The sequence below is a fragment of the Balaenoptera physalus genome (genome assembly GCF_965194825.1).
Source record: "Balaenoptera physalus genome assembly, chromosome: 10".
NCBI classification, from domain to species: Eukaryota; Metazoa; Chordata; class Mammalia; order Artiodactyla; family Balaenopteridae; genus Balaenoptera; species Balaenoptera physalus.
Window position 1 is genome coordinate 82674996 of NC_138889.1, and position 23403 is coordinate 82698398.

The 23403-nt window shown below is 42.5% G+C and overlaps 1 long non-coding RNA gene across 4 annotated transcripts in view; it reads left to right on the plus strand.

The window, feature by feature from the left end:
* LOC309667798 overlaps window positions 1-23403 on the plus strand; it is a 177574-nt gene that overhangs the window by 19996 nt on the left and 134175 nt on the right. For 2 of the 4 annotated variants that reach the window (XR_014267952.1, XR_014267954.1), the window contains exon 2: window positions 2727-2985. The exons of the other annotated variants lie outside the window; for them this stretch is intronic. This is a non-coding gene — a long non-coding RNA (uncharacterized lncRNA). The remainder of the gene's footprint in view (window positions 1-2726; window positions 2986-23403) is intronic. 4 annotated transcript variants of the gene reach the window in all.

Sequence of the window (23403 nt, forward strand, 5' to 3'; positions counted from 1 at the left end):
CAACTGTTTCCCTCCCCAAAAACAATTTCTAATTCATTTAGAGCCTTCTTCACTCTGACAACTGAAATGTCAAACAAACAAACAAACAAGCAGTAATTTCTGGGACAAGACCACTTCCGCAACCAGTGTGGACATGGACAGAATTCCATTTCTTACCCATGGGAGGACTAGCCTTGACTCCCTACTGTGTGTTTTGGGCTGCACTGGTCACCGAGTATTAGCTCATTGGACTGCGACACACCTAGACCTCACCTGGTACATGTGGCCTCCAGTCACACTCGTGTCTTTCATTTCTGGGCCCCAGAGAGACAGTGGGCTTTGGAGTCACAGGATCTGATTTCAAGTCCCAACTCAGCCATTTTATTTCTTAGAGATCCTGAACAAGTCACTTACTCTTCCTGAGCCTTAGTTTTCCCATCTACAAAATGGGGCTAGTATGATCTACCTTGAAAAGGTGTTACAAGGCTCAAAAGAAATAATGTCAGTAGAAAGCATCTGACACATAGTAAGAAGTCTATAAATTTAATTCTTTCCCCCTTACTTCTCATAGCAGGCGAAGGAGATCTTAATGAAAGATGAAAGAAGGAAGGAAGGAGGGAGAAATGGAGGGAGGGAGGGAAAATGAAGAAAAGAAAAGGAGAAAACAACCTTGCAACCCATACCCCACTCCCCTCAAGAATTACTGTGATTCCACCTTCATTTCCTAATCTCATTGCCTAAGCCCTAAATCCCTACACTCTGGTCCCTGGGCTAAAAAAAATGTCGGAAGTCCTCTCCTCCCCCATATCTATCAGGGTAGCTCTTAAGTGTATGCAAGGAGAAGGCAGACAGGGGGGGACAGTTCTGACCCAGGATGTCAAGTCCTGTAAATGCTTTCAGCCCACATGCCCTTGCTTTTGCTCCAGATCTGATGTCTCTGTGACTCAAGGCTCTGCAGTGATGTCCCCCACCCACCGATGCCAGAGCAACTTTTACCAATGTCCCTCTTTGGATGACCATTTCACATTCTTTCAAAGAAATTCTTTCTTTGAAAGAAATTCATCTCCCATCTATTTCCTCCCAAACCTACCTCCCACCCCTAAAAAGGCATTAATACCACAAAGAATGACCTCTTTTAGCAAAAGTGAGGAAGAGTTCAGGCTCTGAAGTAAAGCAGTGTGAGTTTGAATCTTGACTTTGTCACTTATGTGTGAGACCTTGGCCAGGTTACCTAACCACACCAAGCAGAATCTTGTCATCCACATTATGAGGACCCTACATTGTACCTCTCACTGGGCTACCATGAGGACTCATTAAGATCATTCATTTAAAATATTTAGCATAGTATTTAGAACATAGTAAATGCACAGTATACAATTGTGTTTTTATGACCTGGCCATTAAAAATTTATAGACCATATGCATTCCTAAAATTCCAATTTTTGCAACTCCTATCCCCTGCCAAAAAAAAAAAGGACAAGGATAATAAAATTTAGAAAGGAAAATTTTCTAAGAATGTTTTTAAAGAAAAGCATGCAGATTGGTCAGGCTCAGCTCTAGACACTATACATAAATTCCCATTCAACCCTCATGTTGCCCTTTGGAGTAAACACTTCCCCCACTGGAGGGGTAAGTAGAGGAATGGTTGGGAACAGACTATCTGAATCTGAACTTTGACTTGGCCACTTAGCTGTGTGACCTGGGACAAGTGGCTTAACCACTCTGGGCCAATTTCTTTGTCCAGTAAAATGAAAATAATAATACCCATAAGGTGTTCATGAGGATTGAATGAGTTAATATATGCAAAGCAGTAAGAAAAGTGTTATGCATGTAGTAAACACTCAATACATCATGGCTACTATCACCTTTTACAGAGACTGACACAGAGATTCAAGGAGGTTAATTAGTGTATCCATGCTCACACGCTGGTAAGTGGCAGGAGCAGAATGTAAATCCAAGTCAACCTGACTCCAGAGCAAATAGAATGTTTATCCCACCACTCTTTATCACATACCTGGTAAGAAAATATTTGGGACTTTTTCTAAGGAGAAAAGACAAGGTCAACAAAAGTGGAGCCTGGGCGTTAGGGAGAGTGATGGTATTTCTGGCAGAAGTAAGAAAGACAAAAAAGGGGAACCGGTTTGGGGAGAAAGATGGTCAATTACATTATGGCATTAGAAGCTAACTTGCACATAAAACAACACTGTTTTCGACTATATTGCCACCTGGGAGCACAGCAGGCATCCCAACTAGTTTGCAAACCCCCTTGTGGGAGCGGTCCAGACACACTGCATCAATTCTGCTGGGGAGTCACGGGGGCTGGGTGTTTCTGCGGAGCTGGTTTTCCCATGCACAGCCCCTCCCTGGGGTCCAGCCCTCAGGGAAGCATTGTTCCAAAACACTAAAGCAAATATGATGTGCCTTTCTGCCAGGCCTGCTGGCTTCGGTGCACAGAACGTGAAATCCTGGTGCGTGGGGACAGCACAACGGTTAGGAAAGGCAGCAAGCAGGCCGGGGCCGGCGGGGTGGGCATTCAAAGCCTTCCGCTGACTCTCCTCAGCTGTGGGATTAGCAGTGCTTAATTTCTATTTTTTGTGTGTTTGCTTGAGCATTGAGCATCTATCGCTTCGGTGATTAGAAAAGAAGTGGTTGAGACAAAACAGAACACGGCATGTGGTCATCCCTGGGTTGGAGGATTACTGGTGATGCGTTGCTGCTTCTTTCCTTTGTGTGTTTTCTGGTTTACAGCATTTTCTGCTTTGAACACGTAATGCACGGGGATTTAAAGAGAAAGAAGAACAAACGTTATGAAAAGTCAAGCAAGAATGATTTCACGTGAGTGTGCGCTAACCACCTGGGCCTCCCTGGCTCCTGCCACACCTGCTGAAGACAGGATTAGGTCATGTCCTCCCTCAGTGAAGAGGAGAACCTGCCAAGTTGGAGTGGCTGCTCTCCCAGGGGTATCGGGCACAGGTAACTCATTCCACCCACACCGCCAAGCTGAAAGGTGAGCGCGGTTTTTTTTAATCATTGTCTCTGTTCAACTGACTAGCCTGATTATCTTTTACCAAATGGAAAAAAAAAAATGTTTCCACCTGATCAAAATTCATGTTGTGTCAATTAGCTCCATTCTTCAAACCCGGAAGGAAATGTTCACGTTCCCTAGAGAAACCTTTAAGGGCTGTTGCTTCAAATGCAGAGACATGTGAGCCCCACGGGGATATAATTTCTGCCAGGAAGAATAGACTGGGCCAAAGTCAAAGCGTTCATGTTTTGGGTTTCTTCTTTGGAAAGAAAGAAAAAGAGGAGAGAGGAAGGGGAGAAAGAAAGAAGGAAAGAAGGAAGGGAGGGAGGGAGGGAGAGAGGGAAGGAGAAGAATGGGGAGGGAAAGAAGTGAGTTAAGAAAATCAGGGTGAGTGGTGTTAACACTTAGAACGCAATGGTAATATCTAGAACAAAAAGGGCCTACAAAATGGCTCTTTCTACCTCTGATTTTTCGGATGAGAACACTAGACCCAGAAAGTTAAGTAATTCACCCATTTCAAGCAGTTATATGATGATAGAAACAAGATTAGAAGCCAAATTTCCCAATTCCGGACCTGGCCCACTTTCAGCTCCACACACCCTGCCTTCAGGTGCAGGGAGGTATGTGTGACCTACCCAGCGTATTACAAAGGCCTTGACATTTAAAGGATTAAACATTTGGATGATGCCTTGGGAGTATTCCTTCAAAGACAGTTCTCTCAAAAGAGGTGGATCAAAGAAGGCTGGTGGAAAGAGGGGTCTGTATCAGTTAGGGTGCTTTCAACTGCCAGCAGCAGAGCATCTGACTCAAACTGGCTTAAGTCATAAAGGGGATTTTGTGGAAAGTGCAACGGTCTGGCCACCTTCAGAGGAGGTCTGTTCCCGGCGGCTAAATTAAGTCACCAAAGATCCAGTTTCTCTCCATCTCCTTTGCTCTGCCTTTGGCAGCGTCCTCTTCCTGCCACAGCTCACTTCCCCTGTGGCCCTAACTCAGATACTCTCAGGATGGATCCCTTTCCTCCCCTGGACTTCAATTCCCCGATTAGTCCAACGATGGGGCTGGTCACTGAATGAGCTCTCAGAGCCCTTCCACCTCCAACAGTGTTTCTCAAAAGGTGATCCACAGATCATCTGCATTTAAAAAAAAGTCACTTAGAATGTTTTGTTAAAACGCCCAGTTCCTGGGCTTCCCTGGTGGCGCAGTGGTTGAGAATCTGCCTGCTAATGCAGGGGACACGGTTCGAGCCCTGGTCGGGGAAGATCCCACATGCCGTGGAGCAACTGGGCCCATGAGCCACAATTACTGAGCCTGCGCGTCTGGAGCCTGTGCTCCGCAACAAGAGAGGCCACGATAGTGAGAGGCCCGCGCACCGCGATGAAGAGTGGCCCCCGCTTGCCGCAACTAAAGCCCTCGCACAGAAACGAAGACTCAACACAGCCAAAAATAAAAATAATTAATTAACTTTTTTAAAAAAACGTGCAGTTCCTATGCCCTAGCCCAACCCCACTAAATCTTCATCTCCAAGAAACACAGGAATCTCTGGTTTCAACAAGCTCACCCAGAACATCCTTGTACCCATCGAAGTTGGTTAAGCTTTTATTCCCAAGGCAAGGGAGCCTAGAACAGAGAGCAAACTGGCTGGAGAGCCACATCCTGCCTGAGAGCTCAGAATGGTTGTTACATTTTTAAAGCATTGTCTAAAAAAAAAATACTCATACAAAGAAGAATATGAAACAGAGACCTTCCATGGCTCACAAAGGCGAAACTATTTACTACCTGGCTCGTTTTGGAAAAAAGTTTGCCAACCCCTGGCCTAGAATAATGAGGTCATTGGATGGTGGAAAGAAAGGCAGGGGGTGAAATTGAGCAGTTTATAGGGCTGATGAGGCCAAGAATTCCTGGGAGCAGGAGTTTTCAATGTTCCATCAGTTCCACGGAGAATTGAGCAACGAGAAAAATAAAATGTGCTCAAGCTCTGGAACTTGGTTTAAAAAATGTCTTTTCCAGGAAACCTCCTGGAGTCTCTGGTCAGGTCACTGTCGACGTCAGGGCCAGCAAGGGCTCAGTAAGGGCTCAGAAAGGATGGGGTCAGCGTGCAATCTCTTTGCTCTGAAAGCTCTCCACCAAACCATTGCAAACATTTGGGGACTAGCTGATTGTGGCGCCTTCCTGTGCCTTCCTCCAGCCACTGAGCAAACACCAAGCAGCTAAGGACACGATGCTGAGAGTGACGTCCTGGGTCGGAGAGGTAATTCCTCAGGGACTTGACCAGAAGTGATCCTAGTTCTTCTCAGACACAGGGCAAGAGCACCAGTGAGCAAGCCCATAGCTACGGGAGTCAGATGGACTAAGGTCAAGTTCTGCCTCTGAACCTACTTGCTGTAATGACTTTAGTTTTGCACTAAGATAGCCACTAGCCCCATGTAGCTATTTATATTGAAATTCATTAAAATTAAATAAAGTTTTAAATTCAGGTCCTCTGTCATACTCATCACACTAACAGTCACTAGTCAACTCACTAGCTACCTGTGACTAATGGCTATCATATCAGACCATACCAATGCAGAGCACTGCTACCACCATAGAAAGTTCTACTGGACAGCGGTGCTGTAGACAGTCTTCTGACAGTCGGTTCAAATCCATCCTCTGGCTTTCTTTCCACCACCCAATGGCCCCATTATTCTAAGCTCTATTGCCTTGGGAACATATGTTTATCAACCCAAGCCTCAATTTGCTCATTTGTAAAATGGGCATAATATCCATAGTATATCTACCTGTTGTGAGGATTACAGGTGATAGAACGAGTAGACTGATTAGCACAATACGTGGCACATAGAAAGTGCTCAATAAATGGCTCTTACTATTATCGTGTGCAAAAATCTTGCCCTCGGTTATTGCTAATACTCTCCCACCTGAGACCACTGGCCCTCTAGGCCAGTGGTCTCAAATTCTAGCATGCACAAGACTCACCTGGCGGGCTGGTTAAACCCCAGATTGCTGGGAGGGACCTACCTCCAGAGTTCCTGATTTAGTAGGTCTGGGAGCCTGTAATTTGCATTTCTAACAAGTTCCTAAATCTTGTTGATGCCACAGTTCTGGGAACCACACTTTGAGAACTGCTTCTATAGACAGCTCTTCATAAACCATTGCTGCCTCTTTTTTTCAGGGCAGGGGGCGGGGGTGGAGATGGTGGTCAGGGAGTTGTTATTTATTTGTGAATATTGTCCTTTCCTGAACATACCACACACTAAGTTATCCACCTGCCTTTGAACGGGCTAGTTGCTCTACCCCCAAGAGCTCCTTTATCTGCCAGTTTTCCAGCCCCAATTCAGACTCTGATAAATAAACCTGGCCAGCAGCTTCCCTCTGACTCTCCACCCCTGAGTCATTCATTTCCCTGTGCTACGTCTTACATTTTGCTGGTTTGTTTGCTCTGCGTAACAGTTATATGTTTCCCTGTGTGTATTTTCTAAGGTGTAGAAGGTGTTCCACTGGTGCTACCTGGGGCCAATTTCTGTGGTACATCAATCATTTTAGGTGGTACACAGAAACAAACAACACTGAACCAAATTCAATGAATTTGAATTGTTTTCAGTTCTTTCCAAACTCTGATCACATCAAGGAGAAAGTCTGGAGCTGATCTATTTCACCTCCTTGCTATTAACTCTCCAGCTCAGAGGCTGAGTCAGGTAATTCCATCATCCTCCTCATCCTCACCATCAAAACAATGGCAGCTGAAACTCATAGTGCTTTCTGTGTGCCCGGCAGTGTTCTAAGGGCTTTACATATATTTACATTAATTAATTCAGTTAATCCTCACAACCCTATGAAGTAGATAGAATCATGATTCCCAGTTTATAGGTGAAGAAACGGGCACAGAGAGGTTATGTGACTCACTCTTGGTCACACAGCTGGAAAGTGGGCAAACCAGGATTCCAACCTAGGCAGTGTATCCAGAGTGTGTGCTCTTAACCACAACACTACTAACGTAGAGTTTAACAATACTGTTTTGTTTTTACCCTTGTCTTCTATTTTGGCAAGTATAGTCTTTTTCTATTTAGCTGGTGATAAAAAGTCTGTTTTTGAACCTGAATTAATATATGATTAAAAAAAAAAAGTGGGGCAAGTGAAGCACAGATATTTGGTGCATACTAGAACTGGTTCTTAGATAGAGCAGCTGTGAGGTAGCGTGCACCTGACTGATTTTGGAGTAACCAGTCCAATCAGACCATGAGCTTCTCAGAGGCAGGATCCTATTCGGGTCAGTCAGGGTCCAGCCAAGGAACAGATGGCACACTGAAAGCCTTACAAAAAGAGCGTAAGGAAGGTGGTATTTAAAGAGATGTGGGCAGGCAGGACTAGGGAATGGCAGGAGGTAGTGACATGCCAGGGAGTAGCCACAGAGGGAGGGTGCTACCACCCTGGAAGGAACAAGGGGCAAAGATGGTATTACTAGATTATGATGAGGAGTCACCCCACAGAAGATGTAGCCAAAGGAGAACCAGCTATGAGTGAAGAGGGCCAACCTGTTTCTCCTCTAGCCTTCCAAACTCTGTCCTGCCAGCTCCTGCCATAGATGAATCCAGCTGGAGGACAGAGGGCAAAAGAGCCTGGGGATGCCATCGATAAAGGTCAACCATACAGGCACAGAGCAGAGCAGAGGAAAGCAGGAATGAGAGTTCAGCAGCTCACAGGGGGGAACCAGTGCAACGGCAAGCACAGCGTGGTACACAGAGGGCATAAGTCTAGGAAATGTACAAGACACATTTGCTGCTTTGAATTGAACTGAACCAAATGTAGAAATTGGTTTTGAGTAAAGGGTGCTGTGTGCTAAAGACAACTGGACCCTGGACCCCTAGGGTTTCACTTCCAGCGTATCTGGCCATCAGGTTTTACTGGCCTCTTGGGGCTTGAGTCACACACATGCGGGAGGAGCAGAGTTGCTGGTGCATGTAAAGGGTTTCAAGCTGTAATTGTATCCTCCACCTCCTCAGAGTGTCTAGACAAGACTGTGAGAGCTGAGAAAAAGAAAAATGACTGCAGCTTTCTGTGGCCCTCGAACAAGTGGGAATTCCTGGCGGAGGCGCCCTTCCCAGAGTACATAAGAGCAAATCCCCAGAAGCAGCAGGAGCCTAGGCCTGAGGGATGAAGATAAAAAGGGAAAAGACTCATTTAAGAGATCAATAGGAAGGGGAGTCCAGTCCTGCACTGACAGTAGGAATAGGGAGGGATCCTGCTGATGCTTTCCAGGAAGCTTTTATATGACTTATTATTAGCGATGTTAATAAGATCTCATATTTATCACACGTGCATTATGTGTTGGACACTGTGCTGAGCATCTTACATATTTTGCTGCATTTAATCTCCACAACCACCCTATAAAATGAGTAGTATTAACCCTATTTTTTTGTTAACATCTTTACTGGAGTATAATTGCTTTACAATGGTGTGTTAGTTTCTGCTGTATAACAAAGTGAGTCAGCTATACATATACAGATATCACAATATCTACTCCCTCTTGCGTCTCCCTCCCACCCTCCCTATCCCACTCCTCTAGGTGGTCACAGAGCACCGAGCTGATCTCCCTGTGCTATGTGGCTGCTTCCCACTAGCTATCTATTTTACATTTGGTAGTGTATATATTTCCATGCCACTCTCTCACTTCGTCCCAGCATACCCTTCACCCTCCCCGTGTCCTTAAGTCCATTCTCTATGTCTTTATTCCTGTCCTGCCCCTAGGTTCTTCAGAACCAACCAATTTTTTTTAAGATTCCACATATATGTGTTAGCACACGGTACTTGTTTTTCTCTTTCTGATTTACTTCACTCTGTAGGACAGACTCTAGGTCCATCCACCTCACTACAAATAACTCGATTTTGTTTCTTTTTATGGCTGAGTAATATTCCATTGTATATATATGCCACATCTTCTTTATCTATTCATCTGTCCATGGACACTTAGGTTGCTTCCATGTCCTGGCTATTGTGAATAGTGCTGCAATGAACATTGTGATACATGTCTATTTTTGAATTATGGTTTTCTCTGGGTATATGCCCAGTAGTGGGATTGCAGGGTTGTATGGTAGTTCTATTTTCAGTTTTTTAAGGAACCTCCATACTGTTCTCCATAATGGCTGTATCAATTTGCATTCTCACCGACAGTGCAAGAGGGTTCCCTTTTCTCCACACCCTCTCCAGCATTTATTATTTGTAGATTTTTTGATGGTGGCCATTCTGACTGGTGTAAGGTGATACCTCATTGTGGTTTTGATTTGCATTTCTCTAATAATTAATGATGTTGAGCATCTTTTCATGTGTTTGTTGGCAATCTGTATATCTTCTTTGGAGAAATGTCTATTTAGGTCTTCTGCCCATTTTTGGATTGGGTTGTTTGTTTTTTTGGTGTTGAGCTGCCTGAGCTGCTTGTATATTTTGGAGATTAATCCTTTGTCAGTTGCTTTGTTTGCAAATATTTTCTCCCATTCTGAGGGTTGTCATTTCGTCTTCTTTATGGTTTCCTTTGCTGTGCAAAAGCTTTGAAGTTTCATTAGGTCCCATTTGTTTATTTTTGTTTTTATTTCCATTACTCTAGGAGGTGGGTCAAAAAGGATCTTGCTGTGATTTATGTCATAGAGCGTTCTGCCTATGTATTCCACTAAGAGTTTTATAGTGTCTGGCCTTATATTTAGGTCTTTAATCCATTTTGAGTTTATTTTTGTGTATGGTGTTAGAAAGTGTTCTAATTTCCTTCTTTTACATGTAGCTGTCCAGTTTTCCCAGCACCACTTATTGAAGAGGCTGTCTTTTCTCCACTGTATATGCTTGCCTCCTTTATCAAAGATAAGGTGACCATATGTGTGTGGGTTTATCTCTGGGCTTTCTATCCTGTTCCATTGATCTATATTTCTGTTTTTGTGCCAGTACCATACTGTCTTGATTACTGTAGCTTTGTAGTATAGTCTGAAGTCAGGGAGTCTGATTCCTCCAGCTCCGTTTTTCTTTCTCAAGATTGCTTTGGCTATTCAGGGTCTTTTGTGTTTCCATACAAATTGTGAAATTTTTTGTTCTAGTTCTGTGAAAAATGCCATTGGTAGTTTGATAGAGATTGAGTTGAATCTGTAGATTGCTTTGAGTAGTATAGCCATTTTCACAATGTTTATTCTTCTAATCCAAGAACATGGTATATCTCTCCATCTGTTGGTATCATCTTTAATTTCTTTCATCAGTGTCTTATAGTTTTGTGCATACAGGTCTTTTGTCTCCTTAGGTAGGTTTATTCCTAGGTATTTTATTCTTTTTGTTGCAGTAGTAAATGGGAGTGTTTCCTTAATTTCTCTTTCAGATTTTTCATTGTTAATGTATAGGAATGCAAGAGATTTCTGTACATTAATTTTGTATCCTACTACTTTACCAAATTCACTGATTAGCTCTAGTAATTTTCTGGTAGCATCTTTAGGATTCTCTATGTATAGTATCATGTCATCTGAAAACAGTGACAGCTTTACTTCTCCTTTTCCAATTTGGATACCTTTTATTTCTTTTTCTTCTCTGATTTCCATGGCTAAAACTTCCAAAACTATGTTGAATAATAGTGGTGAGAGTGGGCAACCTTGTCTTGTTCCTGATGTTAGAGGAAATGCTTTCAGTTTTTCACCACTGAGAACGATGTTGGCTGTGGGTTTGTAATATATGGGCTTTATTATGTTGAGGTAGGTTCCCTCAATGCCTACTTTCTGGAGAGTTTTTATCATAAATGGGTGTTGAATTCTGTCAAAAGTTTTTCTGCATCAATTGAGATGATCATATGGTTTTTATCCTTCAGTTTGTTTCATTGATTAATTTGCATATACTGAAGAATTCTGGCATTCCTGGGATAAACCCCACTTGATCATGGTGTATGATCCTTTTAATGTGCTGTTGGATTCTGTTTGCTAATATTTTGTTGAGGATATTTGCATCTATGTTCATCAGTGATATTGGCCTGTAGTTTTCTTTTTTTGTGACATCTTTGTCTGGTTTTGGTATCAGAGTGATGGTGGCCTCATAGAATGAGTTTGGGAGTGTTCCTCCTTCTGCTATATTTTGGAAGAGTTTGAGAAGGATAGGTGTTAGCTCTTCTCTAATGTTTGATAGAATTCACCTGTGAAGCCATCTGGTCCTGCATTTTGTTTGTTGGAGGATTTTTAATCACAGTCTCAATTTCAATGCTTGTGATTGGTCTGTTCCTGTTTTCTGTTTCTTCCTGGTTCAGTCTCGGGAGGTTGTGCTTTTCTAAGAATTTGTCCATTTCTCCGAGGTTGTCCATTTTATTGGCACATATTTGCTTGGAGTAATCTCTCATGATCTTCTCTATTTCTGCAATGTCTGTTGTTACTTCTCCTTTTTCATTTCTAATTCTGTTGATTTGAGTCTTCTCCCTTTTTTTGTTGATGAGTCAGTCTAGCTAATGGTTTATCCATTTTGCTTATCTTCTCAAAGAACAAGCTTTTACTTTTATTGATCTTTGCTATTGTTTTCTTCATTTCTTTTTCATTTATTTCTGATCTGATCTTTATGATCTCTTTCCTTCTGCTAACTTTGGGGTTTTTTTGTTCTTCTTTCTCTATGCCTTAGGTGTAAGGTTAGGTTGTTTATTTGAGATGTTTCTTGTTTCTTGAGGTAGGATTATATTGCTATAAACTTCCCTCTTAGAACTGCTTTTGCTGCATCCCATAGGTTTTGGGTCGTCGTATTTTCATTGTCATTTGTTTCTAGGTATTTTTTTGATTTCTTCAGTGATCTCTTGGTTATTTAGTAGGGTATTATTTAGCCTCCATATGTTTACATTTTTTACAGTTTTTTTTTCCCTGTAATTGATATGTAGCCTCATAGCATTGTGGTCAGAAAAGATACTTGATACAATTTCAATTTTCTTAAATTTACTGAGGCTTGATTTGTGATCCAAGATATGATCTATCTTGGAGAATGTTCCATAAGCACTTGAGAAGATAGTGTATTCTGTTGTTTTTCTATGGAATGTCCTATAAATATCAACTAAGTCCATCTTGTCTAATGTGTCATTTAAAACTTGTGTTTCCTTATTTTTTTCATTTTGGATGATCTGTCCATTGGTGAAAGTGGGCAGTTAAAGTCCCCTACTATTATTGTGTTACTGTTGATTTCCCCTTTTATGGCTGTTAACATTTGCCTTGTGTATTGAGGTGGTCCTATGTTGGGTGCATAAATATTTACAGTTGTTATATCTTCTTCTTGGATTGATCCCTTGATCATTAGGTAGTGTCCTTCTTTGTCTCTTGTAATAGTCCTTATTTTAAAGTCTATTTTTTTCTGATATGAGAATTGCTACTCCAGCTTTCATTTGCTTTCCATTTGCATGCAATACCTTTTTCCATCCCCTCACTTTCAGTCTGTATGTGTCCCTAGGTCTGAAGTTGGTCTCTTGTAGACAGCATATGTACGGGTCTTGTTTTTGTATCCATTCAGCCAGTCTGTGTCTTTTGGTTGGAGCATTTTATCCATTTACATTTAAGGTAATTATCGATATGTATGTTCCTATGACCATTTTCTTAATTGTTTTGGGTTTGTTTTTGTAGGGTTTTTCCTTCTCTTGTGTTTCCTGCCTAGAGAAGTTCTTTTAGCATTTGTTGTAAAGCTGGGTGGTGGTGCTGAATTCCTTAGCTTTTGCTTGCCTGTAAAAGTTTAAATTTCTCCGTCAAATCTGAATGAGAGGGCTTCCGTGGTGGCACAGTGGTTGAGAATCTGCCTGCCAATGCAGGGGACATGGGTTCGAGCCCTGGTCTGGGAAGATTCCACATGCTGCGGAGCAACTAGGCCTGTGAGCCACAACTACTGAGCCTGCGCGTCTGGAGCCTGTGCTCCACAACAAGAGAGGCCGTGATAGTGAGAGGACTGCACACTGCGATGAAGAGTGGCACCCGCTTGCCGCAACTAGAGAAAGCCCTCGCACAGAAACGAAGACCCAACACAGCCAAAAATAAATAAATAAATAAATAAATAAATAAATAAATAAATAAATAATAAAAATAAAGGAATTCCTTAAAAAAAAAAAATCTGAATGAGATTCTTTTGGGTAGAGTAATCTTGGTTATAGGTTTTTCCCTTTCATCACTTTAAATATGTCCTGCCACTGCCTCTGGCTTGCAGAGTTTCTGCTGAAAGATCAGCTGTTAACCTTATGGGGGTTCCCTTGTATGTTATTTGTTGTTTTTCCCTTGCTGCTTTTCATATTTTTCTTTGTATTTAATTTTTGATAGTTTGATTATTATGTGTCTTGGTGTGTTTCTCCTTGGATTTATCCTCTGCGTGACTCTCTGCGCTTCCTGGCCTTGACTGACTATTTCTTTTCCCATGTTAGGGAAGTTTTCAACTACAATCTCTTCAAATATTTTCTCAGACCCTTTCTTTTTTTCTTCTTCTGGGACGCCTATTATTCAAATGTTGGTGCATTTAATATTGTCCCAGAGGTCTCTGAGACTGTCCTCAATTATTTTCATTCTTGTTTCTTTATTCTGCTCTGTGGTAGTTATTTCCACTGTTTTATCTTCCAGGTCACTTATCCTTTCTTCTGCCCCAGTTATTCTGCTATTGATTCCTTCTAGAGAGTTTTTAATTTCATTTATTGTGCTGTTCATCATTGTTTGTTTGCTCTTTGTTCTTCTAGGTCCTTGTTAAACGTTTCTTGTATTTTCTACATTCTATTTCCAAGATTTTGGATCATCTTTACTATCATTACTCTGAATTCTTTTTAAGGTAGACTGCCTATTTCCTCTTCATTTGTTTGGTCTGTTGGGTTTTTACCTTGCTCCTTCATCTGATGCATATTTCTCTGTCTTCTCATTTTGTTTAACTTACTGTGTTTGGGGTCTCCTTTTTGCAGCCTGCATGTTCATAGTTCCCATTGTTTTTGGTGTCTGCCCCCAGTGGGTGAGGCTGGTTCAGTGGCTTGTGTAGGCTTCCTGGTGGAGGGGACTGTTGCCTGTGTTCTGATGGATGAGGCTGGATCTTGTCTTTCTGGTGGGCAGGGCCACGTCCATTGGTGTGTTTTGGGGTGTCTGTGAACTTAGTATGTTTTTAGTTAGCCTCTCTCCTAATGGGTGGGTTTGTGTTCCTGTCTTGCTAGTTGTTTTGCATGGGGCGTCCAGCACTGGAGCTTGCTGGCCATTGGGTGGAGCTGGGTCTTAGCGTTGAGATGGAGATCTGTGGGAGAGTTCTCACACATTGATATTATATGGGGCTGGAAGGTCTCTGGTGGTCCAATGTCCTGGACTCAGCTCTCCCACCTCAGAGGCTCAAGCCTGACCCCCAGCTGGAGCACCAAGACCCTATCAGCCACATGGTTCAGAAGAAAAGGAAGAATAAAAAATAAATTTAAAAAAATTGTTTTAATAATTAAAAAAAATAAAATTATTAAAAAATAATAAAATAAAAAATGAAAACAAAAGAAGGGAGCAACCAAACCAATAATCAAATCCACCAATGATAACAAGCACTAAAAACTAAACTAAGATAAACATAAAAATCAGAAATAAATCAGTCTCAGACAGCCAACCCCATGTCTACAGTTGCTCCCAAAGTCCACTACCTCAATTTTGGGAACATTTGTTGTCTATTCAGGTATTCCATAGATGCAGGGTTCATCAAGTTGATTGTGGAGATTTAATCCACTGCTCCTGAGGCTGCACGGAGAGATTTCCCTTTCTCTTCTTTGTTCACACAGCTCCTGGGGTTCAGCTTTGATTTGGGCCCCACCTGTGCTGTGTAGGTTGCTCTCAGGCATCTGTTGCCCCCACAGACAGGAGGGGGTTAAAGCAGCAGCTGATTAGGGCTCTCTTGCTCTCTCAGGCTGGGGAGAGGGAGGGGTAAGGTAGTCCTAATTGGAATGCGGGGTGAGCCTGCTGTGGCAGAGGCCAGCATGACATTGAAACAGCCTGAGGCATGCCCTGTGTTCTCGCAAGGAAGTTGTCCCTTGGTCACGGGACACTGACAGTGGCAGGCTGCACAGGCTCCTGGGGTGGGGGTGGGGGGTAGTGACCTGTGCTTGCTCACAGGCTTCTTGGTGGTAGTGGCAGCAGCATTAGCATTTCATGCCTGTCTCTGGGGTCCAAGCTGATAACCACGGCTCACGCGCATCTCTGGAGCTTGCTTAGGTGGTGCTCTACCTTCTGTAGGCACACAGGGAAGGAATCCCCTCTCCTCGTGCACCCTGAAACAATGGTCTCTTGCCTCTTAGGCAGGTCCAGACTTTTTCCCGGACTCCCTCCCAGCTAGCTGTGGCGCACTAGCCCCCTTCAGGCTGTGTTCACGCAGCCAACCCCAGTCCTCTCCCTGGGGTCCGACCGAAGCCCGAGCCTCAGCTCCCAGCCCCCGCCCGCCCCGGCAGGTGAGCAGACAAGCCTCTCGGGCTGGTGAGTGCTGGTCGGCACCGATCCTCCGTGCGGGAATCTCTCCGCTTTGCCCTCCGCACCCCTGTTGCTGCGCTCTCCTCCGTGGCTCCAAAGCTTCCCCCTTCCACCCCTGTCTCCACCAGTGAAGGGGCTTCCTAGTGTGTGGAAACTTTTCCTCCTTCACAACTCCCTCCCAGAGGTGCAGGTCCCATTTCTATTCTTTTGTCTCTGTTTTTTCTTTTTTCTTTTGCCCTACCCAGGAACGTGGGGAATTTCTTGCCTTTTGGGAAGTCTGAGGTCTTCTGCCAGCGTTCAGTAGGTGTTCTGTAGGAGTTGTTCCACATGTAGATGTATTTTTGATGTATTTGTGGGGAGGAAGGTGATCTCCACCATCTTGAAGGTCCCCTCCAACCCTAATTTTTAAAAGAGAAAAATGATGCTTAGAAAGCCAAAGAAAACACGGTTTTAGCTACAATTGACTGAACATTTATTACGTGCCTGGCACCATCTTAGGTGCTTATATTGGGCTATGTATCAAAATGAGGCTGTGTATCCCTTGACAGGGGATCTACAAGGTCAAAACAATATTCATAATAACACTAAAATATTTATTTTCCTTTGCCAGTGTATTGATGTTTGCACTTATGGTGCAAAAGAAAAAGTGGAAAAACCTGCTGGTGCCATAGCACAAATCAAGGCAGTGCACCAAACATCACTCGTGGTCTCTGCATTCTTCCAGTGGAAAAAAAATGCCATTTCACTTCATCATGTCTTTGATGAAGCAGAATAATCATTATCTTTGTTAAAGCTCAAGGCTTGAGCACGTATCTTTTTAGATTCTGCATGAGGACATGGGACGATTACATCATTCACTTCTACACATGTCCAAGTTCCTTGTTTGTCTCAAGGAAAGACACTGGCACAAACAACTGAGTTGCAATCTGATATAAACTCTTCATGGATTACCATTTGTACTTGGAAGAACAACTGAAAAGCTATAAGCATTCAGACGTGGATAACTGGCAGACATGGTCTCAAAAATTAATTAAGTGAACCTGTTACGTAAAGGCAAACAACTGACAGTGTTTGTTGCCAATGGTAACAGTCAAGCTTTTGAGTGAAAACTGGGACTTTGGAAAACACATGTTATTTTTAACTTGCCAGCTTCCCAATCCTTACAGACTTTTCTGATGAGATCTATGGTGACATTAATGAATGTGGTATTTTGATGTTATCTAAAAAATTTGTCAGTATCTGACAAATAATTCAGATTCAATAATTCCCTGATCTGCATAATTCAGGGAACCAATATTTCTTAAATGTCCAAAGCATCATGTTACAAAATCATGCACAGGTAAAACATTGACTCAAAGTGTAAAATAGCCAATGGATTTTAAGGTAACATAGTATGAAAATTTCACTGATATGGTTTCAGATTTCAGATTACAACTTTTAAAGAACCTGACAGTAAAGTCTTGACAGTATCAAAAAACCTATTGTGTACATCTCCCTTTTCCAACTACATATCAGCATGAGGCTAAATTTTTTTCTTATATTGCAGGCAAAACCATATACGGCAACACAGTGAATACAGAATTTTGGGATTATGAGAATCTGTCTATTAAGTCACATATTAAAAAGATTTGCAAAAATGCCGCTCTTCTCAGTAACTTGTTTTGGAAAATGTGGTTATTTATCATAAAAAATGTTAATTATATAACACTGTAATTAGTTCATGATTGTTACATTTAAATAAATTAGTAGGTAAATGATTTTTAAATTTCTCAGTTGTAATTTCTAGTACAGTAAATATTAGTAGATATAACCTACATTTTATTGTTATAAATTTTATTTATATAAGCACATATATTTTTTTTTAAAGGGACGTGGTTATTTTAATTTATTTATTTATTTATTTTTGGCTGTGTTGGGTCTTCGTTTCTGTGCAAGGGCTTTCTCTAGTTGCGACAAGCTGGGGCCACTCTTCATCGCGGTGCGCGGGCCTCTCACTATCATGGCCTCTCTTGTTGTGGAGCACAGACTCCAGACACGCAGGCTCAGTAGTTGTGGCTCACGGGCCTAGTTGCTCCGCGGCATGTGGGATCTTCCCAGACCAGGGCTCGAACCCGTGTCCCCTGCATTGGCAGGCAGATTCTCAACCACTGCGCCACCAGGGAAGCCCTAACCCACATTTTAAAATAAAAAATATAAAAGCTCTCTGGGGCCCTCAATCATTTTTAAGAGTGCAAAAGTGTTCTGAAGCCAAAATGTTTGAGAACCACTATTATATCAGAACCTTCCCCATTGCAATGAGATCCTGGAGGTAAGAGCGTTTCAGAGACCTAGAAAAATGTATGAGACCCAGATAGAAAAACAGTCGTTGGCTCCAAATCTACAAAATGAAAACAATAAATGTAAAAATTAATAAACGTTTAATTAAATGTCTACAAAATGTGCCAACATGCCAGCTTCATTCACTGTTAAATTTAGTATTCATAATGATTTCATTCCATCAAATACAACTTACAAGTTCAATTTTCTCACTTCACAAATCCCCCTAAGCATGCCCAGTAATTATCAGGAGCTCATTTACTCATAAATGAGTAATGAAGTGCCAAATAATTTCTAAAACGCAAGTATAAAAATCTTGACAAAAATTCCTTAAAAAGTATGCTTTATGTGGGATATGGATGCAGCTGGTGTGTTTGATATATTGTGTGGTGTGGCCTCCAAAAGTCGGAAAATGTAGGGCTCACAGAGGTCCTGCTTTAAACAGTGTCTTGTTGCCTTTAAACTATACCTCTCCTGGAAACACTTCAGTAAAAGAAGATGTCTTCACCAGGAGAAATATTTTCCCTGACTTTGGTAGGACTGGGAAAGAGAATCACATAATGAAAATACAATAAACTGTCAGCAGAGGAACAAAATCAGAGGGGAAGGAGAGACAAGCTCTGTGGTTTGGGTCTGAGCAAAGGCACAGCTGGCCCTGCCTCTGCCTCCTGGGCAGGAGCGGTTTGCAGGCTCTCACGTCCAGGTCCTCATCATTAGGTGTGAGCAAGGCGGGGCCGACGGATTAGAAGAGCCCGGGGCATCTCACCAGGAAAAGTGCACATTTGAAAGGAAAGACTGGGGGCACTTTCTAAAGAGCAGCCAGCTTGAGACAAAAGTCACCCTGCCGTCCTCCCCACTTCTGGGAGGCCCTTGCCCTCGCTGGTACCTCAGAATTACACTCCCTTGGCAGTGATCAGTGCCCAGTATTGCAGACGCCTCTCTCAACTTCATCCCCTTAAACAACATCTTCCTCTTCTTTCTCCCATGCCCTCCGCCCCACGGACCAGAGCAAAGCTCTGTGGGTGCCTCATCCAATGTTGTGGTATCATGATTCTGAGATCATACGGTTGCCTTCCAACGGGGGTCTCCAGTGATGGGATTTCCTGCAGTGTTACAGTAACTTTATTTTCTTCCTCATCTGATTTCTCTGTAGTTTCTGCTATAAGTGCATTTTCTTTACTTTTTTTTTTTTAATTTTAAAGAATATGGGTAAAGTAACTGGTTCATAATAGGTCTTCAATAAAGAGTAATTACTATTATTTGGTCATTAATCAGCCCTAACATTTCCTGCATTGCAATCTGGAGCTCTCCACTGTCAAGACAGGACAGATTCACGTCCACTAGCTGAAGCTGCCTAGTTTAGTACAAAAATTAAGTTGAAATTTAAAAATGGAAAAACAGTGTACGGTTAGGCCGTTCAAGATGGCTGTTCTCTTGGTCTCTGTACATCCCCTGCTCGACCAGTCCCAGCATCACTCACATGACTATCTAATCCTCTTAATTATAGGGCTTAATTAGTCCCTGGTAACTGACGAGCCCACCTGACATCAATTCCCCCTATAAATGGTAGCCTCCTTCTCCCCTGAGTAGTGAAGGTTTCTGCTCTGTCCTGCTCGCCCGTCTGCTGCGTACAGTGGGGTGTCACTCCAGGACGTTTTGCTTCAGACTGGTAAGATTCCCTGTCGAGGAAGCCACTGATGCCTTTGTCGCTGCCTCCAGGCTCTTTCTTTGTTCTCAAGGCTGGGCAACTACAAGGTTTGTAGGCCTGCAGGATGCAGCCCGACAAACAGGATTATAAAACATGTCACCAACTTGAAATGTTTTGTTTAACAGATGTTCATACACATGCAAAGCCACAATACAATAAAAATGTGGCATTGACGATATAATTTCAATATTTATACAAAACAAATAATGCGTTGATCATACATTGTGTAGGCAATGTGGCCTGGTAAGGAAACCAAAGTGTAAACCTCTATGATGTACAAAGTCTTCTTCCAGTCATGTCAGTGAAGCTCTGTGATTCAATGGTATCATTTGGAGATAAGAACAAGTCTAAAATTGGCTTTCACTGCCAAACTGTCTTCCTTAAACACCTGCTCCCTTCACCAACACCAATAGATTCTGTTTGCTATTAGCGTTTATTCCTTGCATTAATGTCAGCATGTTTCCATGCAAATGTCTGGGCTTCCCCACCAGAGTCATTTACTCTGCTGCGACTTCTTATGCTTATAAAAAACGCGCAGCATACTAAGTGAATTACTGATACTTGTTGAATATCAAGTTTAAGTCCTAGCTAACAAAAACGCACTTCTCAGGCTTCCCTGGTGGCGCAGTGGTTAAGAATCCGTGTGCCAAAGCAGGTGACACGGGTTCGAGCCCTGGTCCAGGAAGATCCCACATGCCGCGGAGCAACTAAGCCCGTGTGCTCTAGAGCCCATGCTCCACAACAAGAGAAGCCACTGCAATGAGAATACTGCGCACCGCAACAAAGAGTAGCCCCTGCTCACCACAACTAGAGAAAGCCTGCACCCAACAATGAAGACCCAACACAGCCTAAAGTAAATAAATTTATTTTTTTTTAAATGCTCTTCTCTCTACTATAAATTCATAGTTTTTTCTTTAGCCTCCCAATTCATGCAAATCCTAGAGATCTCCATCTATTCTCCAAGCCTACTGTATGATACTAAATAAGGAAACTTCAACTCAGTCTTTTTTCTTTGCTTTCTGTCCAAACCCTTTTGAGCAAGGACCGCATCCCTTCCTCGGGGCCTCCCCTCCGTGGAAGGCTGGCATGGAGCTCTTGGAAGCTGCTCCTTTCACCCCTCACAAGGCAGACACTCCTTGAATTGTCATTTCAGTTGATTGAGTTGTGACTAAGGCATTAGATATACTTTCTCTGAACAGTCAACCTCTCTCTGATCACTGAAGTTCGGATGATGGTCTCTGGCAAGAATCCTCTCCCATCTGGTTCTAGTTCAAGGCTGGCCTTTGACGGCCCTCTGTCTCAGACCATGACTCTAAGTGGGCGTGGAAACTGCTTAGCTCTCTGGCAAGTTGAGTGGGTCCAAGGAGAGCTGTTTATTTTTCCAAACAAGAGTAAGGAGGGTTTGTGTGTGTGTGTGTGTGTGTCAGAATCATGTAGACTTTAGCTTAACACCAGTTTCTCCAGAAAAGGTGTCTTATTTGACATAAAGGAAGATCTGTTACCAGAAACAAAGGCCTTTTAAATCATGGCTCTGCTCTAAGGGACAATAGTGTTAAAGATAGAAGCAAGTGGTGTCTTCCTATATCCTTTGACAGTATTATAAAAAGATCCATCCCATCCTCACCATTTCCTCATCCCACTCCCTTTAGTTGAAGCCATTACTTCTTATCTAGGAAACATCAATAGCTTCCTACTTGATCTCCTTGCCTCCTTTCTTGCTCCTTGCTATCTTCCTTCTACTTCCTGCCAGAACAACTTTTTTGAGACACAAGTCTGAACACAACTGCCCCCTTGCTCAAATACCTGCAATAGCTCCCCGTTGCTTGTAGGAGGAAATACACGTTCCTTAGCAAGCACACAACGCTTTCTTTAACAGAGGGAAATAAAACAATAAACTGGTGGAATCTTTTTTTTTTAAATAAGGATTTCTTTTTTTTTTTTTTTAAGAAGTTGTGCCACACCAGGCATAAGCATGATATGAATTTGGCCCATGGTGACAGTTGAAAACTCTCACTCTAGGTTTTCAATCATGCCACTCCAAGTGCCCAGAAGGACCTCAGTGCTGCTTGCCACTCCTGCTTCTTTACCTGGCTCATTATTTAAGCTCACAGAGCTCAGTTCCAGTGCTGTCTCCTCCAAGAATCTTTTCTTGGAATGAGTCTGAGTTAGATGTCCTTCCACTGGGCTCTCAAAGTCAACTCTGGCCCTTCCAACAGCAGTGACCACACTGTCCCTTGCCTGACACTTGCTGGCTAGACTCCATCAGACCAAGACTTCCTTGCTGAAAATGAAGATCTTATTCCTCTTGTCTACTCAGGACTTCCTCATCCCTTTTCTTGAAAATAACAGTGGCTACCTCTCCCTCCTTTAACTGCTGTCTTGTTGCTCCCTAAACTGAACTGGAAACCTGACTGTTTCTATTAGGTGACTATCCTCAGGTGTGAATTAATATAGCCACATATTATACTCCAGATTGGCTTAAATACGGAACATACTTTTTTTTTTAAGGAAAGAATATCTCAAGGGCAAAGTCTTAAGGCTGAAGAGATCCTTAGATATGGTCCAGTGTCCCCACTTAAAGTTCTTCCCACCCTGACTCCCACTCATTCCAATAAAACTCATTTCCTTAGGGGCTGATCCAAAGGATGTTAGGGGGAAAAAAAGTTGTATAATTAAACAACACCAAAGTGTGAATGATTGCTATCTCATATAGAGGATAATTTATAATGTTAGAGTGAAGATTTCTTAACTCAGAAATATCTTTTGTAAGTAAAATCCCAGGAAATATGGAGACATTTTTAGGCAGCTGTAGGTTTTGTTTTGTTGTTTTTTGTGGTGGTGGTAGTGTAAATAATGAAAAAAATGTATCTGGGCATATATGTGACTAGATTTTTGTGATGTTTAGAATTTTCTCCTATGAAAGGCATGGTTACCTTGGCCTTCAGAATGTTCCAGGAACTAATTGTTACAGTAATTTATCATATAGAATTACCGATGAAAATGGAAAATTCCTCTGAGTTTTTGCAGCCTTAAACCCAACATTTGGGGTTTAAACAGCACCCTCAGCTAAAACAATTGCTCTTTCGATTCCATGAGTACTTCTCACCACCTGTAAACCACAAAACTGTTACCCAAAGTGCTGAGCTTTGCATCTCTGTGGGTGAGAAGAGGAGAAGCAGTATCTGCTCTCACCGTGTCTCAGGCTCGGGACACGTGCCAGGACAGTCAGATAGCATCTCCAGGGCTGAGCGGGATGGTGTGATGTTCCCCTGTGGGAGGTCTCCCTGGGAGACAGAGTGGTGACCTCACTGGGAAGACGAAAGCAGTTCAATAAAAAATACTTATCTTGGAAATGATCTGCCTGAATTCGAGACCAGTGAAGGGATTGTATTTCCAACACCCTTTCAAAGAGAAAAACCATATTCTGTTAATCCTGTACAGGGAAGAAATCCCACAGCGCTTCTAGACTGAGAGATGACGATTCAGGCAAAAAGGATCGCAACTCCAGCTCTACATGAGGACACAGTAAGGGAATCACCCTTAAAAGAACCAGTTATAAAGTTTTCCTTCTAAAACCAGAGCGGAGATGTGCTCCTGGGAAGGTGCAGCTCTGGGGAAGGTGCAGCCACACAAGTAACCTGCACGTTTGGCCTCTGATAGTTTTTTTCTTCCCTCTAGGATTTCTCTCATAATTTGGATGCCACCTTTAGAGACTCAGTATGTCCCATCTGTACATCCTAAATGCAGACAAAGGAACAAAGGCTGGACGTTTCAAAAGGAACTATAGCTAAAATGTAGAAACAATAGGGAGATTAGACAAGAAAATGTCAAAACAATCTAGAAGCAACACCAGGCAAAGAACAGGCTTCTGATTCCTCCAAGGTTGAGCTTTTATTCTGTTCTGTTCTGAGCCCTGTTCCTTGCCTAAAGAGCTTTCTTGGCAATTCTTAGTCTCCC